The following is a 12,648-nucleotide window of genomic DNA, read 5'->3' as shown; positions in this document are numbered from 1 at the left end:
GATCACAACTCTCATCTGTTGTCGACATAAGAATTCCATTTGGGAGCACCAGCTAGTTAGCTAGGTAATGTTAGCCATGTTATGAGCACCAGCTAGTTAGCTAGGTAATGTTAGTCATGTTATGAGCACCAGCTCGTTAGCTAGGTAATGTTAGCCATGTTATGAGCACCAGCTAGTTAGCTAGGTAATGTTAGCCATGTTATGAGCACCAACTAGTTAGCTAGGTAATGTTAGCCATGTTATGAGCACCAGCTAGTTAGCTAGGTAATGTTAGCCATGTTATGAGCACCAGCTAGTTAGCTAGGTAATGGTAGCCATGTTATGAGCACCAGCTAGTTAGCTAGGTAATGTTAGCCATGTTATGAGCACCAGCTAGTTAGCTAGGTAATGTTAGCCATGTTATGAGCATCAGCTAGTTAGCTAGGTAATGTTAGCCATGTTATGAGCACCAGCTAGTTAGTGAGGTAATGTTAGCCATGTTATGAGCACCAGCTCGTTTGCTAGGTAATGTTAGCCATGTTATGAGCACCAGCTAGTTAGCTAGGTATGTTAGCCATGTTATGAGCACCAGCTAGTTAGCTAGGTAATGTTAGCTAGGTATGTTAGCCATGTTATGAGCACCAGCTAGTTAGCTAGGCAATGTTAGCCATGTTATGATCACCAGCTAGTTAGCTCCAAAAGTGGTTGATAACGTTTGGATGCATGCCGACAGTGCATTCAGAGCCATTCATTTAAATAATCGACTTGTATTTTTTTCCAGAGTTTCCTGGTCTTTGCATTAACAAGATATTCATTTCCAGCATCTTTCAGACCATTGAAAATGCAAAAAAAAGATAGGAGGACAGGCACAGCCTGCCCCACCGCTACCAATGATTCTCAGCTAGCGGTGGCCAATGTTAGCAGAAGTTTGTAGTGGGATTTACATAATAGTAGTGCAAAAGTATTGCACAAAAAATACCATAAACCACAATCTCAGTGTGATTTAATTTAAAACAGTCTGCAAGATGAGAGGAGAGGTGATAGATCAATGTCTTAAGGCTAAAGTATTGGAAGAGAGATATGCCGTAGGACCAGCAGCATTCCTTTGTGAGGAGGAGAGAAGGTGGGAGAGGGTAAATAGCTAGCGTGCCTTTTCTTTGCGAGGGTCAAGCCTCTCTTTCACCAAACCTTGTCATCAAGGTGACTTTCTGTATTTCTGGAAGAACAGGACAATGGAATAGATGGATGAGGTATGTCCCAAATAGAACCTTATTCCTTACATAGTGGACTAGTTGTGACCCTATAGGCCCTGGTCAAAAGCAGTGTACTATGTTGGGAATGTCTTGAAATAGTTTTATTGTGTAAGATGTTTCTTATGGTACCCCTGTAGCAAAATATGTTGTCTTAAAAAGTTCATTTAACCCTCCCGTGGTCCTGGGGTCAGGGTGACTCAGGTCCTGTGTGTGGAGGGCTCCCCTTTCTGTGCTCTGCGCTCGCAGGTCAGAGCGACCCAGGCCCTGTATTTACAGGGCTCCCGCTCTGCGCTGGCGGGGTCAGAGTGACCGTGCCAGCCACTGAGCGTAGTAGAGAGTCTGCGAGTGTGGCGAGTGTGGCGAGGCTGTGCCCGGCTCCCCGCTCTGCGCTCTGGGCTCGCAGCTCTGCGCTCTTGGGTCAGAGCACCTCAGCCAGACGCTGCACAGGTCCGGACGTGCCTCGCTGTGTGCTAGAGAGCAGCCGAGTGTTAGAGTCGCGCTCGTGGCTCAGAGCGACCCTGCCAGCCACTGGCGAGGCGTGTGCCCTGGAGCGTAGTAGAGAGTCTGCGAGTGTGGCGAGGTCGTGCGCTCGTGGGTCAGAGCGACCCTGCCAGCCGCTACACAGGTCCGGACATGCCCCGCTGTGTGCTAGAGAGCAGCCGAGTGTTCTTGTTGTGCTCTGCGCTCTGCGGGTCAGAGCGACCCAGCCAGGTTCGGGTATGAGAGGAGGAGTGGAATAACTGAATGAAATAACAGATTTTTTTTTGTCAATGATCTTTTTGTCAATGATGATAATATGTTATCTTAAAGTGGAAGAACAGGGAAGACATCCTCCTCCCTCATGTAGTACCCTTCCTGCAGGCTCATCCTAACTACCCTCCAGCTTGACAAAGCCACCTGCCATACTGCACAGAACAAGTGTGATTTCCTGCAATACAGGAATGTCAGTATTCTGCCATGGCCAACGAGGAGCCCGGATCTCAATCCCATTGAGCACGCCTGGGACCCGTTGGATCGGAGGGTAAGGGCTAGGGCCATTCCTCCCAGAAATTTCTGGGATCTTGCAGGTGCCTTGGTGGAAGAGTGGGGTAACATCTCACAGCAAGAACGGGCAAATCTGGTGCAGTCCATGAGGAGGAGATGCACTGCAGTACTAAATGCAGCTGGTGGCCACACCAGATACTGACTGTTACTTTTGACTTTGACTCCCCCCCCCCCTTTGTTCGAGGGCACGACCTCGCCACACTCGCAGACACTCTACTACGCTCCAGGGCACACGCCTCGCCAGTGGCTGACAGGGTCACTCTGACTCGCAGAGTGCGGAGCGCAGAGCGCCAGCCCTGGAAACAGAGGGCCTTGGTCGCACTGACCCACGAGCTCAGAGCGCGAGCCCTGGAAACACAGGGCCTGGGTTGCACTGACCCACGAGCGCAGAGCTCAGAGCCCTGGAAACACAGGGCCTGGGTCGCTTTTACCCACGAGCGCAGAGCGCAGAGCCCTGGAAACACAGGGCCTGGGTCGCTCTGACCCACGAGCGCAGAGCCCTGGAAACACAGGGCCTGGGTCGCACTGACCCACGAGCGCAGAGCGCGAGCCCTGGAAACACAGGGCCTGGGTTGCACTGACCCACGAGCGCAGAGCTCAGAGCCCTGGAAACACAGGGCCTGGGTCGCTTTTACCCACGAGCGCAGAGCGCAGAGCCCTGGAAACACAGGGCCTGGGTCGCACTGACCCACGAGCTCAGAGCCCTGGAAACACAGGGCCTGGGTCGCACTGACCCACGAGCGCAGAGCGCGAGCCCTGGAAACACAGGGCCTGGGTCGCTCTGACCCACGAGCGCAGAGCCCTGGAAACACAGGGCCTGGGTCGCACTGACCCACGAGCGCAGAGCGCGAGCCCTGGAAACACAGGGCCTGGGTCGCTTTTACCCACGAGCGCAGAGCGCAGAGCCCTGGAAACACAGGGCCTGGGTCGCTCTGACCCACGAGCGCAGAGCCCTGGAAACACAGGGCCTGGGTCGCACTGACCCACGAGCACAGAGCGCGAGCCCTGGAAACACAGGGCCTGGGTCGCATTGACCCACGAGCGCAGAGCTCAGAGCCCTGGAAACACAGGGCCTGGGTCGCACTGAACCACGAGCGCAGAGCACAACAAGAACACTCGGCTGCTCTCTAGCCCACAGCGGGGCATGTCCGGACCTGTGTAGCGGCTGGCAGGGTCGCTCTGACCCACGAGCGCACGACCTCGCCACACTCGCAGACTCTCTACTACGCTCCAGGGCACACGCCTCGCCAGTGGCTGACAGGGTCGCTCTGAGCGCAGAGCGAAGAGAGCAGAGCGCAGAGCGGGGCACACGCCTCGCCACACTCGCAGACTCTCTACTACGCTCAAAGGCACACACCTCGCCAGTGGCTGGCACGGTCACTCTGACCCGGCCAGCGCAGAGGGGGAGCCCTGGAAACACAGGGCCTGGGTCGCTCTGACCCGCGAGCACAGAATACAGAAAGGGGAGGACGGGACCTGGGTCACCCTGACCCCAGGACCACGGGAGGGTTAAATGAACTTTTTAAGACAACATATTTTGCTACAGGGGTACCATAAGAACCATCTTACACAATAAAACTATTTCAAGACATTCCCAACATAGTACACTGCTTTTGACCAGGGCCTATAGGGTGACAACTAGTCCACTATGTAAGGAATAGGGTTCTATTTGGGACATACCTCATCCATCTATTCCATTGTCCTGTTCTTCCAGAAATACAGAAAGTCACCTTGATGACAAGGTTTGGTGAAAGAGAGGCTTGACCCTCGCAAAGAAAAGGCATGCTAGCTATTTACCCTCTCCCACCTTCTCTCCTCCTCACAAAGGAATGCTGCTGGTCCTACGGCATATCTCTCTTCCAATACTTTAGCCTTAAGACATTGATCTATCACCTTTCCTCTCATCTTGCAGACTGTTTTAAATTAAATCACACTGAGATTATGTGGTTTATGGTATTTTTGATTATTTAAATGAATGGCTCTGAAAGCACTGTCGGCATGCAGCCAAACGTTACCAACCACTTTTGGAGCTAACTAGCTGGTGCTCATAACATGGCTAACATTACCTAGCTAACTAGCTGGTGCTCATAACATGGTAAACATTACCTAGCTAACATTACCTCACTAACATTACCTAGCTAACATTACCTAGCTAACATTACCTCGCTGACATTACCTAGCTAACATTACCTAGCTAACTAGCTGGTGCTCATAACATGGCTAACATACCTAGCTAACATTGCCTCGCTAACTAGCTGGTGCTCATAACATGGCTAACATACCTAGCTAACATTAACTAGCTAACTAGCTGGTGCTCATAACATGGCTAACATTACCTAGCTAACTAGCTGGTGCTCATAACATGGCTAATTACCTAGCAAACTAGCTGGTGCTCATAACATGGCTAACATTACCTAGCTAACGAGCTGGTGCTCATAACATGGCTAACATTACCTAACTAACTAGCTGGTGCTCATAACATGGCTAACATTACCTAGCTAACGAGCTGGTGCTCATAACATGGCTAACATTACCTAGCTAACGAGCTGGTGCTCATAACATGGCTAACATTACCTAGCTAACTAGCTGGTGCTCATAACACTGCTAACATTACCTAGCTAACGAGCTGGTGCTCATAACATGGCTAACATTACCTAGCTAACGAGCTGGTGCTCATAAGATGGCTAACATTACCTAGCTAACTAGCTGGTGCTCATAACATGGCTAACATTACCTAGCTAACTAGCTGGTGCTCATAACATGGCTAACATTACCTAGCTAACGAGCTGGTGCTCATAACATGGCTAACATTACCTAGCTAACTAGCTGGTGCTCATAACATGGCTAACATTACCTAGCTAACTAGCTGGTGCTCATAACATGGCTAACATTACCTAGCTAACGAGCTGGTGCTCATAACATGGCTAACATTACCTAGCTAACTAGCCGGTGCTCATAACATGGCTAACATTACCTAGCTAACATTACCCCACTAACATTACCTAGCTAACATTACCTAGCTGACATTACCTAGCTAACATTACCTAGCTAACTAGCTGGTGCTCATAACATGGCTAACATACCTAGCTAACATTGCCTCGATAACTAGCTGGTGCTCATAACATGGCTAACATACCTAGCTAACATTACCTAGCTAACTAGCTGGTGCTCATAACATGGCTAACATACCTAGCTAACATTACCTAGCTAACTAGCTGGTGCTCATAACATGGCTAACATTACCTAGCTAACTAGCTGGTGCTCATAACATGGCTAACATTACCTAGCTAACTAGCTGGTGCTCATAACATGGCTAACATTACCTAGCTAACTAGCTGGTGCTCATAACATGGCTAACATTACCTAGCTAACTAGCTGGTGCTCATAACATGGCTAACATACCTAGCTAACATTACCTAGCTAACTAGCTGGTGCTCATAACATGGCTAACATTACCTAGCTAACTAGCTGGTGCTCATAACATGGCTAACATTACCTAGCAAACTAGCTGGTGCTCATAACATGGCTAACATTACCTAGCTAACGAGCTGGTGCTCATAACATGGCTAACATTACCTAACTAACTAGCTGGTGCTCATAACATGGCTAACATTACCTAGCTAACGAGCTGGTGCTCATAACATGGCTAACATTACCTAGCTAACTAGCTGGTGCTCATAACATGGCTAACATTACCTAGCTAACTAGCTGGTGCTCATAACATGGCTAACATTACCTAGCTAACTATCTGGTGCTCATAACATGGCTAACATTACCTAGCTAACTAGCTGGTGCTCATAACATGGCTAACATTACCTAGCTAACTAGCTGGTGCTCATAACATGGCTAACATAACCTAGCTAACTAGCTGGTACTCATAACATGGCTAACATTACCTAACTAACTAGCTGGTGCTCATAACATGGCTAACATTACCTAGCTAACTAGCTGGTGCTCATAACATGGCTAACATTACCTAGCTAACTAGCTGGTGCTCATAACATGGCTAACATTACCTAGCTAACTAGCTGGTGCTCATAACATGGCTAACATTACCTAGCTAACTAGCTGGTGCTCCCAAATGGAATTCTTATGTCGACAACAGATGAGAGTTGTGATCATAACATTTCTAACATACCTAGCTAACATTACCTAGCTAACAAAACAAGTTTTATTAACAGGATAGATAGCTGGCCATTAGCAACATTGGGTTGTCAATGAGACAGAGCTCACTAACCAGCTGAGCCAGAAGTTGAATACCTTCACTTTGAATTGACCCCAACCCTGTCAAACAGGTAGATGTCAGAAAGTATGGAGAATTGAAGGATGAGAGAGAGAGCGGTATAGAGAGAGAGAGAGAGCGGTAGAGAGAGAGAGAGAGAGCGGTAGAGAGAGAGAGAGCGGTAGAGAGAGAGAGCGGTAGAGAGAGAGAGAGAGAGAGAGAGAGAGAGAGAGAGAGAGAGAGAGAGAGAGAGAGAGAGAGAGAGAGAGAGAGAGAGAGAGAGAGAGAGAGAGAGAGAGAGAGAGAGAGAGAGAGAGAGAGAGAGAGAGAGAGAAATTTTGACAAAATAGAGGGAGGTGTCTGACTGGACGGGTCCTTAAAAAGGAGTTGAGAGAGAGGTAGAACTCAACTCACAGGCAGGACAGAGAGAGACCCAGTGAAGACCTTTGAAGAAGTGAAGCTACAACTGAAGACTTCAGAAGGTGAGATTTCAACATCTGTTCATCTAATACCTGTCTATGTCCCAACTGACCTCCCATTCCCTACGTAATGACCTACTTTAGACAAGGGTCCATATTACCTTTGTGGCCATGAGCTATTCTCTATTTAGTTCACTGTGGGCCCTGGTCCAAAGTAGTGCACTACATAGGGGATAAGAAGCCATTTGGGAAGCATCCATGTTCCAATGTCCGTTGGTCGTGTGAGTACCTGTGCCTGGTTGTTTTGGCTTTCGTGCCTCTTGTATTGTGCATAGATGATTAGGGGTCTCGTCCCGTGTTGTATCATTGTGTGCTAGTGTTTTTGGGTCTCCTCCTGTGTATTTATTCGAGGTACTCCTGGCTCTTTTGAATGGGTTTCAGCCCTGTGTTTTGTATATGTGTTTGCTTGGTCTTCGTCCCCGTGCCTTTACATGGCACACTGTAATTTGGGAAAATAAAAAACCCTATTACGCATTCCCGTCTCCTTTATAACAACATGACACTCTCCTCCAGTACCCCCAGCTATACAGTAGGTTATGTACTTAAAGGGATATTGCAATATTTTGGCAAATTAACTGCCAAATTGTGCAGTCAGCAAAACTCATAAAAAGCATTATAAATCTTCACTTACCTTTGCTGATCTTCGTCGGAATGCACTCCCAGGACTCCCACAAGAAATGTATGTTTTGTTCGGTAATGTCCATCATTTATGACCAAGTAGCTACTTTTGTTAGCGCGTTAGCACGAAGCGCGTTCACTAAAGGCTGACGAAATGTCCAAAAGTTCCGTAACAGTCAGTAGAAACATGTCAAACAATGTATTGAATCAATCTTTAGAATGTTTTTAACATAAATCTCAAATGAATTTCCAATCGTGGGTATTACATGGACTTAAGGTGAGCGATGGAAGAGAGCTCCCTCTCATGTGAACGCACATGGTCAGTTCATGGCAGACCTGACTAATTGTCCTCTCATTTGGCCCCCCTTTACAGTAGAGGCATCAGACAAAGTTCTACAGACTGTTGACATCTAGTGGAAGCCGTATGAAGTGCAAACTCATCCATATCTCGCTGTGATTTCAATAGGATTTTGGTTGAAAATCTTCTCAGGTTTTTGCCTGCCATATGAGTTATGTTATACTCACAAACCTCATTCAAACGGTTTTAGAAACTTCAAAGTGTTTTCTATCCAATGTGAATAATCATATGCATATATTAGCAACTGGGACTGAGAAGCAGGCAGTTTAATATGGGCACCTCTGTGCACCTTTCATCCAAGCAACTCACTGCCCCTTAAGAAGTTAAGCACCTGCTACTGTCCTTTCAAATCTAAATGTTTGTTGGGCAGGTAGGTTCCTGCAAGAACCCCCACCAGCTAAGGAGGTTCCTTGATGACCCCCATCTTCTACGGGGTTCTTAGAAGAACCTTTTAAGGGCCATTTTCAGTTCCAAGAACTGTATGGTTTTAAAGAACAGAACTTTAGAACTCCAGTTGAACCCCACATTTTTAGAGCGTACTTGGACTAGGATTCAAGAGGCACTCTCACATCTGAGCTATCTTTGTTGCAGGTGCATGGTTACAGTTGAGTAAGATGAAGAACACTGTTCTTGCTAGTCTCACTGCTCTAAAGCTATACGTATCAGCCACAAAGCCTTCGTCAGAGCTTTCAGTGTTCACAACCTGCACCTCTATGTAGACATTGCTCCACCCACATCCGTTCAATGCATCCAATGGGGTTGGAGTATGAGAGAAAAAGGTGTTACCAAAAATAACTGTGAATTTCATAAGTATTCTAATAAAGTGTGTAGGTGATGTGTCAAACAAGACACAAATCACACAGAGGACATCAACCTATCAAGTAAGTTCTCATAAATCATTTGGTTCCGTACAAGAATAAAACAAGAGGAGTCTGAAGTGGCAGCGTTAATTCATGTTCACATTTACAACATAAATAGGCATTTCATACCTTAAGGGAACATTTTGACATTCGCCATATGGTTAGTGAGAAAGTCCATATCGCAAATGTACAGTCCCTTACTAGACGTCCGAAAACATTTGTAAATTTTGAGGACGGCGTCGGGCCGTGCGGCAGGGCCGGATCTACCGGGAAGGCATCAAACGAACTCTCTCGGACATTAATTTTCCGTTTTATAAAATAATCACATTTTGGTCATTTTTCCGCTGTCCCGATAAATCCCACAAGAGGGCGAATGGAATCATTTTGCAAATGTACAAAACATCACGAATCACGACGTGGCTTTATCTCCAAAACGTAAAAGACTTTGAAGACGAAACTTGGTGAGCGTAGGTTTGGCATAATGGGCAGTTGGCCCCGAACAAGATGGCGTCTAGGCCTTAAGGTTTTTGAGTTATTGCCATTTATCTGCGATTAAAAGGTCAAAAATTTAAATAGAGCAATAATTTTTCCACTTCACGTCAAAGTCAAGGAGCCTCCGGTGTCAATAAAAAAAGAACCAGCCATTTATCTATCGTCATTTAAGAGAAATCATGCAATGTCAAATTGGTGATGTTCAAAAATAGTTTTTTTTTAAAACAGTTACAGATCCAGTTGAAGATCCAGATCCAGTTGACCGTAGCTTGCTCTGAATGCAGCGACCGTGAGCCTGGCCCTAAATGTCATTTGCTTTTGGGTGACAGTGAGAGAACCGTTAGGGTGAGAAGCACAATTCGACCTCAGGTACGTTCCTGAGGTTCTCCCGATCTGTGCAAGCCTAACCTTGACCGTGTGGCATTAACCCTTAACAGTAAAACAGGGTTTTTTGATCTCACAGATTACAATGACATCTCTCCCCATAGGAATACATTACCTGCTCCTCTAAAGTAAACCTGAAGCCTATGTGGGTTATGAATGCCTTATGAACCTGTCTTCAATGACAGTCCATCAGGACACTATGAGGTCTACCTGTGTCGATTAAGCTTCCTGAAGCAACCGGAAGTGGTAAAAAATCACCCTAAACGTGTTTTTCCATACCCAATCAGCAGTTTGTGATAAATAGTGCATTCAACCCTGTGTAAATTGGTCAGTTCTTAACGTAAACACTTAAAACTCAGGATTCTGTAAAGGCATACCTCAATGAGGATATGTGTTTACCTATAGCTTCCTGTGCCAACCGGAAGTGCCATAATTGGTGTCTCAGGGGCTGTTTCGAGGGGTTAAAATAGTCAAATCTTTCCAAAACGTCATAAGTGTGATTACGCAACCACCATGAACTGTAAATCAGTCATTTTTCAAAGGAAAACTAAATCACACACTCACAGCTTGGAAGGAGGGACACATTGGGGTGCGTAGAGAAATATACTGCCTGCATTCGTTAACCTTGTTGGAACTTTTAAAGAAACTTTAGAATCCTGTTCTAGACCTCAGGTCGATAGTGCGTGGTGAGTTACGAGGCTCTAGAAGGTTCTCGGACCGAGAAACAGCCTCGTACATTTGCAATGACTTCAATTCATTTTTGCATCATGAAAATGACGACATTTAGAAATGTCCCAGAGTCACAAGACTAGGTGCATTGCGACCGTCTCGGCCCATAAAGACGGAACCCAACGTTTCTGTCCGATAGCACATTCAAGGACCCCGTAGCAAGTCTTGGAAAAAAATGGATTTTCAGCATCAATTAGGGTTTTGCCCGGACACCAAATTACCTATCAAGCCAAAACTTGGGATTCGGGGTCGCCTCAGCTAGGCCTACACATGACATCTGAACTGGACCCGCAGCTGGAACGTAACTACGTGTTTTACGTTTTTGTTATGGTTTGAATAGAATGCGTTGTGAATTTTGGGCCATCTCTGTAGTATGTGATAGTTGGCTACTAAACGAGTTGGAAAAAGTGGGTTTGGTGTCAGTTTGTATCAGTTTGGTGTCAGAATGATATCTAATTGACTGAAAGCATGACAAATTCGTGATGGTACCTGCCCATTGAACCATATTGCAAATGCACAGTGACTTTGCAAAAGTAAGAAAACATAAACAAATGGACATAATGAAATCACCATATTTTTATTTTTGGGTTACCAGTTGCACAACAATGCACGTGCATTTGTAATATGATTCAACAGTGAAAAAACATCACCAAATGGACATGATGAAATCAACACAACGAGTGATGGAAAGGTACAACTATCACTGCTCGGCCATCCTGTGTTCATCAGGCCAGTCAATTTAGCATTTTTGAGCATGTCAAATTTCTTATGGTAAATGCCCATTGAACCATATTGCAAATGTACATGCCCTTGCAATATGATTCTATAGTGAAAAAACATCACCAAATGGATATGATGAAATCAACACAACGAGTGATGGAAAGGAACAACTATCACTGCCCGGCCATCCCGAGTTCATCAGGCCAGTCAATTTTGCATTTCTGCAGGATTTTTGAGCGTGTCAAATTTCTTATGGTATTTGGCCCCAAAAAAAGTGACTTTTGACTTCCTATGAAATCATATTGCAAATGGACAAATCATATTCCTTATGCACAAGTAAAAAAAAATATGATAATACAATTTTACAAATGTATATTCATATAGTTCTTACACATGATGAATTTACATAAAATCGAAACAATTTCGAAAAACGGTCCAGAAAGCACTTTTTTACGAGGGTGATAAGTTTTTTAAAAAGTTCACATTTTCGACATTTGACTTCCTATGAAATCATATTGCAAATGGAAAAAACATGCCTTTTATGCACAAGTAAAAAATAATAATAAAATATGACTAAAGTATGTTGATACAGTTCTTATACATGTGTAATTGACACAAAAATGGAAAGAATTTCGAAAAAACGGTCCAGAAAGCACTTTAAGGGGTGATAAGTTTGACAAATAAATCTTTTTTTCAAAATTTTGCTTTTGGATGTTGACTTGAGGTCCATTTCCAATATGAAAAACCACGGTGGAGCGCACTCGCCCCCTGTTGGATTTTTGAATGTTAGAACTGGCAATTGCCATATGGCATTTAAAATAAACTTTGCATGAATCAACGCCGAATTGGGCGGTATTGGACAATGTGTATATGGTTTGTCCGATGCCAATGATTTGCCATTCATTTTTGTCCATTTCAGGGGGGACTTCCCTTACATCAGGGGTGTCAAACTCAAATACCCAGTGGGCCAAAATGTAAAACCTGAACAAAGTCACGGGCCAACATTGAACAAATTAACCTTTTAATATAGACCCAAACAAGTTTTGCTTTAACATTGAATATGGAACAAGCATCGCTTATTACCATACAATATATAATTTAATAGTGGAGACATGCAAAATCGAATTTCAAATGAAAGAACATCAATGGCATTCATTTATTAAATAAATAAAATGTAAATAAAAATTGTATGCCTCTTTTCTATTTGCAGCCTTCTGATTTAAATACCAAAATAAACTTTTTCCACTGGCTAATAATTTTACAAATAAAATGATAATAAATCAATCAACCATTCAAGCCCATGCCTTGTAGCAAGAAAAAGTGCATAAAGAAAACGTTAATTATTGCACACTGGTCTAATCTGATGTGCCCAAGCCAGATACCTGGCATCTCTTCTTGGATGCTAGTTCATCAATGTCTGGGCTCAAGCTCTGAGCTGAAGAAATCCTCAGTATCGAGCGAAGATGTTCATCAGTCAGACGTCTCCTGTGAGTTGTTTTGGTCATCTTCA

The 12,648-nt window shown here is 44.9% G+C and overlaps 1 protein-coding gene and 1 pseudogene across 2 annotated transcripts in view; both read left to right on the top strand.

Moving 5' to 3' along the window:
- Nucleotides 1-12,648, top strand: part of LOC109884535 (equistatin-like) — a 110,962-nt pseudogene that overhangs the window by 39,473 nt on the left and 58,841 nt on the right.
- The window catches only part of LOC109884531 (ladderlectin-like), a 32,625-nt gene that overhangs the window by 7,008 nt on the left and 12,969 nt on the right, over nt 1-12,648 (top strand). The gene's annotated exons all lie outside the window — the stretch shown is intronic.

The sequence above is a fragment of the Oncorhynchus kisutch genome, linkage group LG16, assembly GCF_002021735.2.
Source record: "Oncorhynchus kisutch isolate 150728-3 linkage group LG16, Okis_V2, whole genome shotgun sequence".
NCBI lineage: Eukaryota > Metazoa > Chordata > Actinopteri > Salmoniformes > Salmonidae > Oncorhynchus > Oncorhynchus kisutch.
This window is presented reverse-complemented; position numbering and strand designations above follow the sequence as displayed.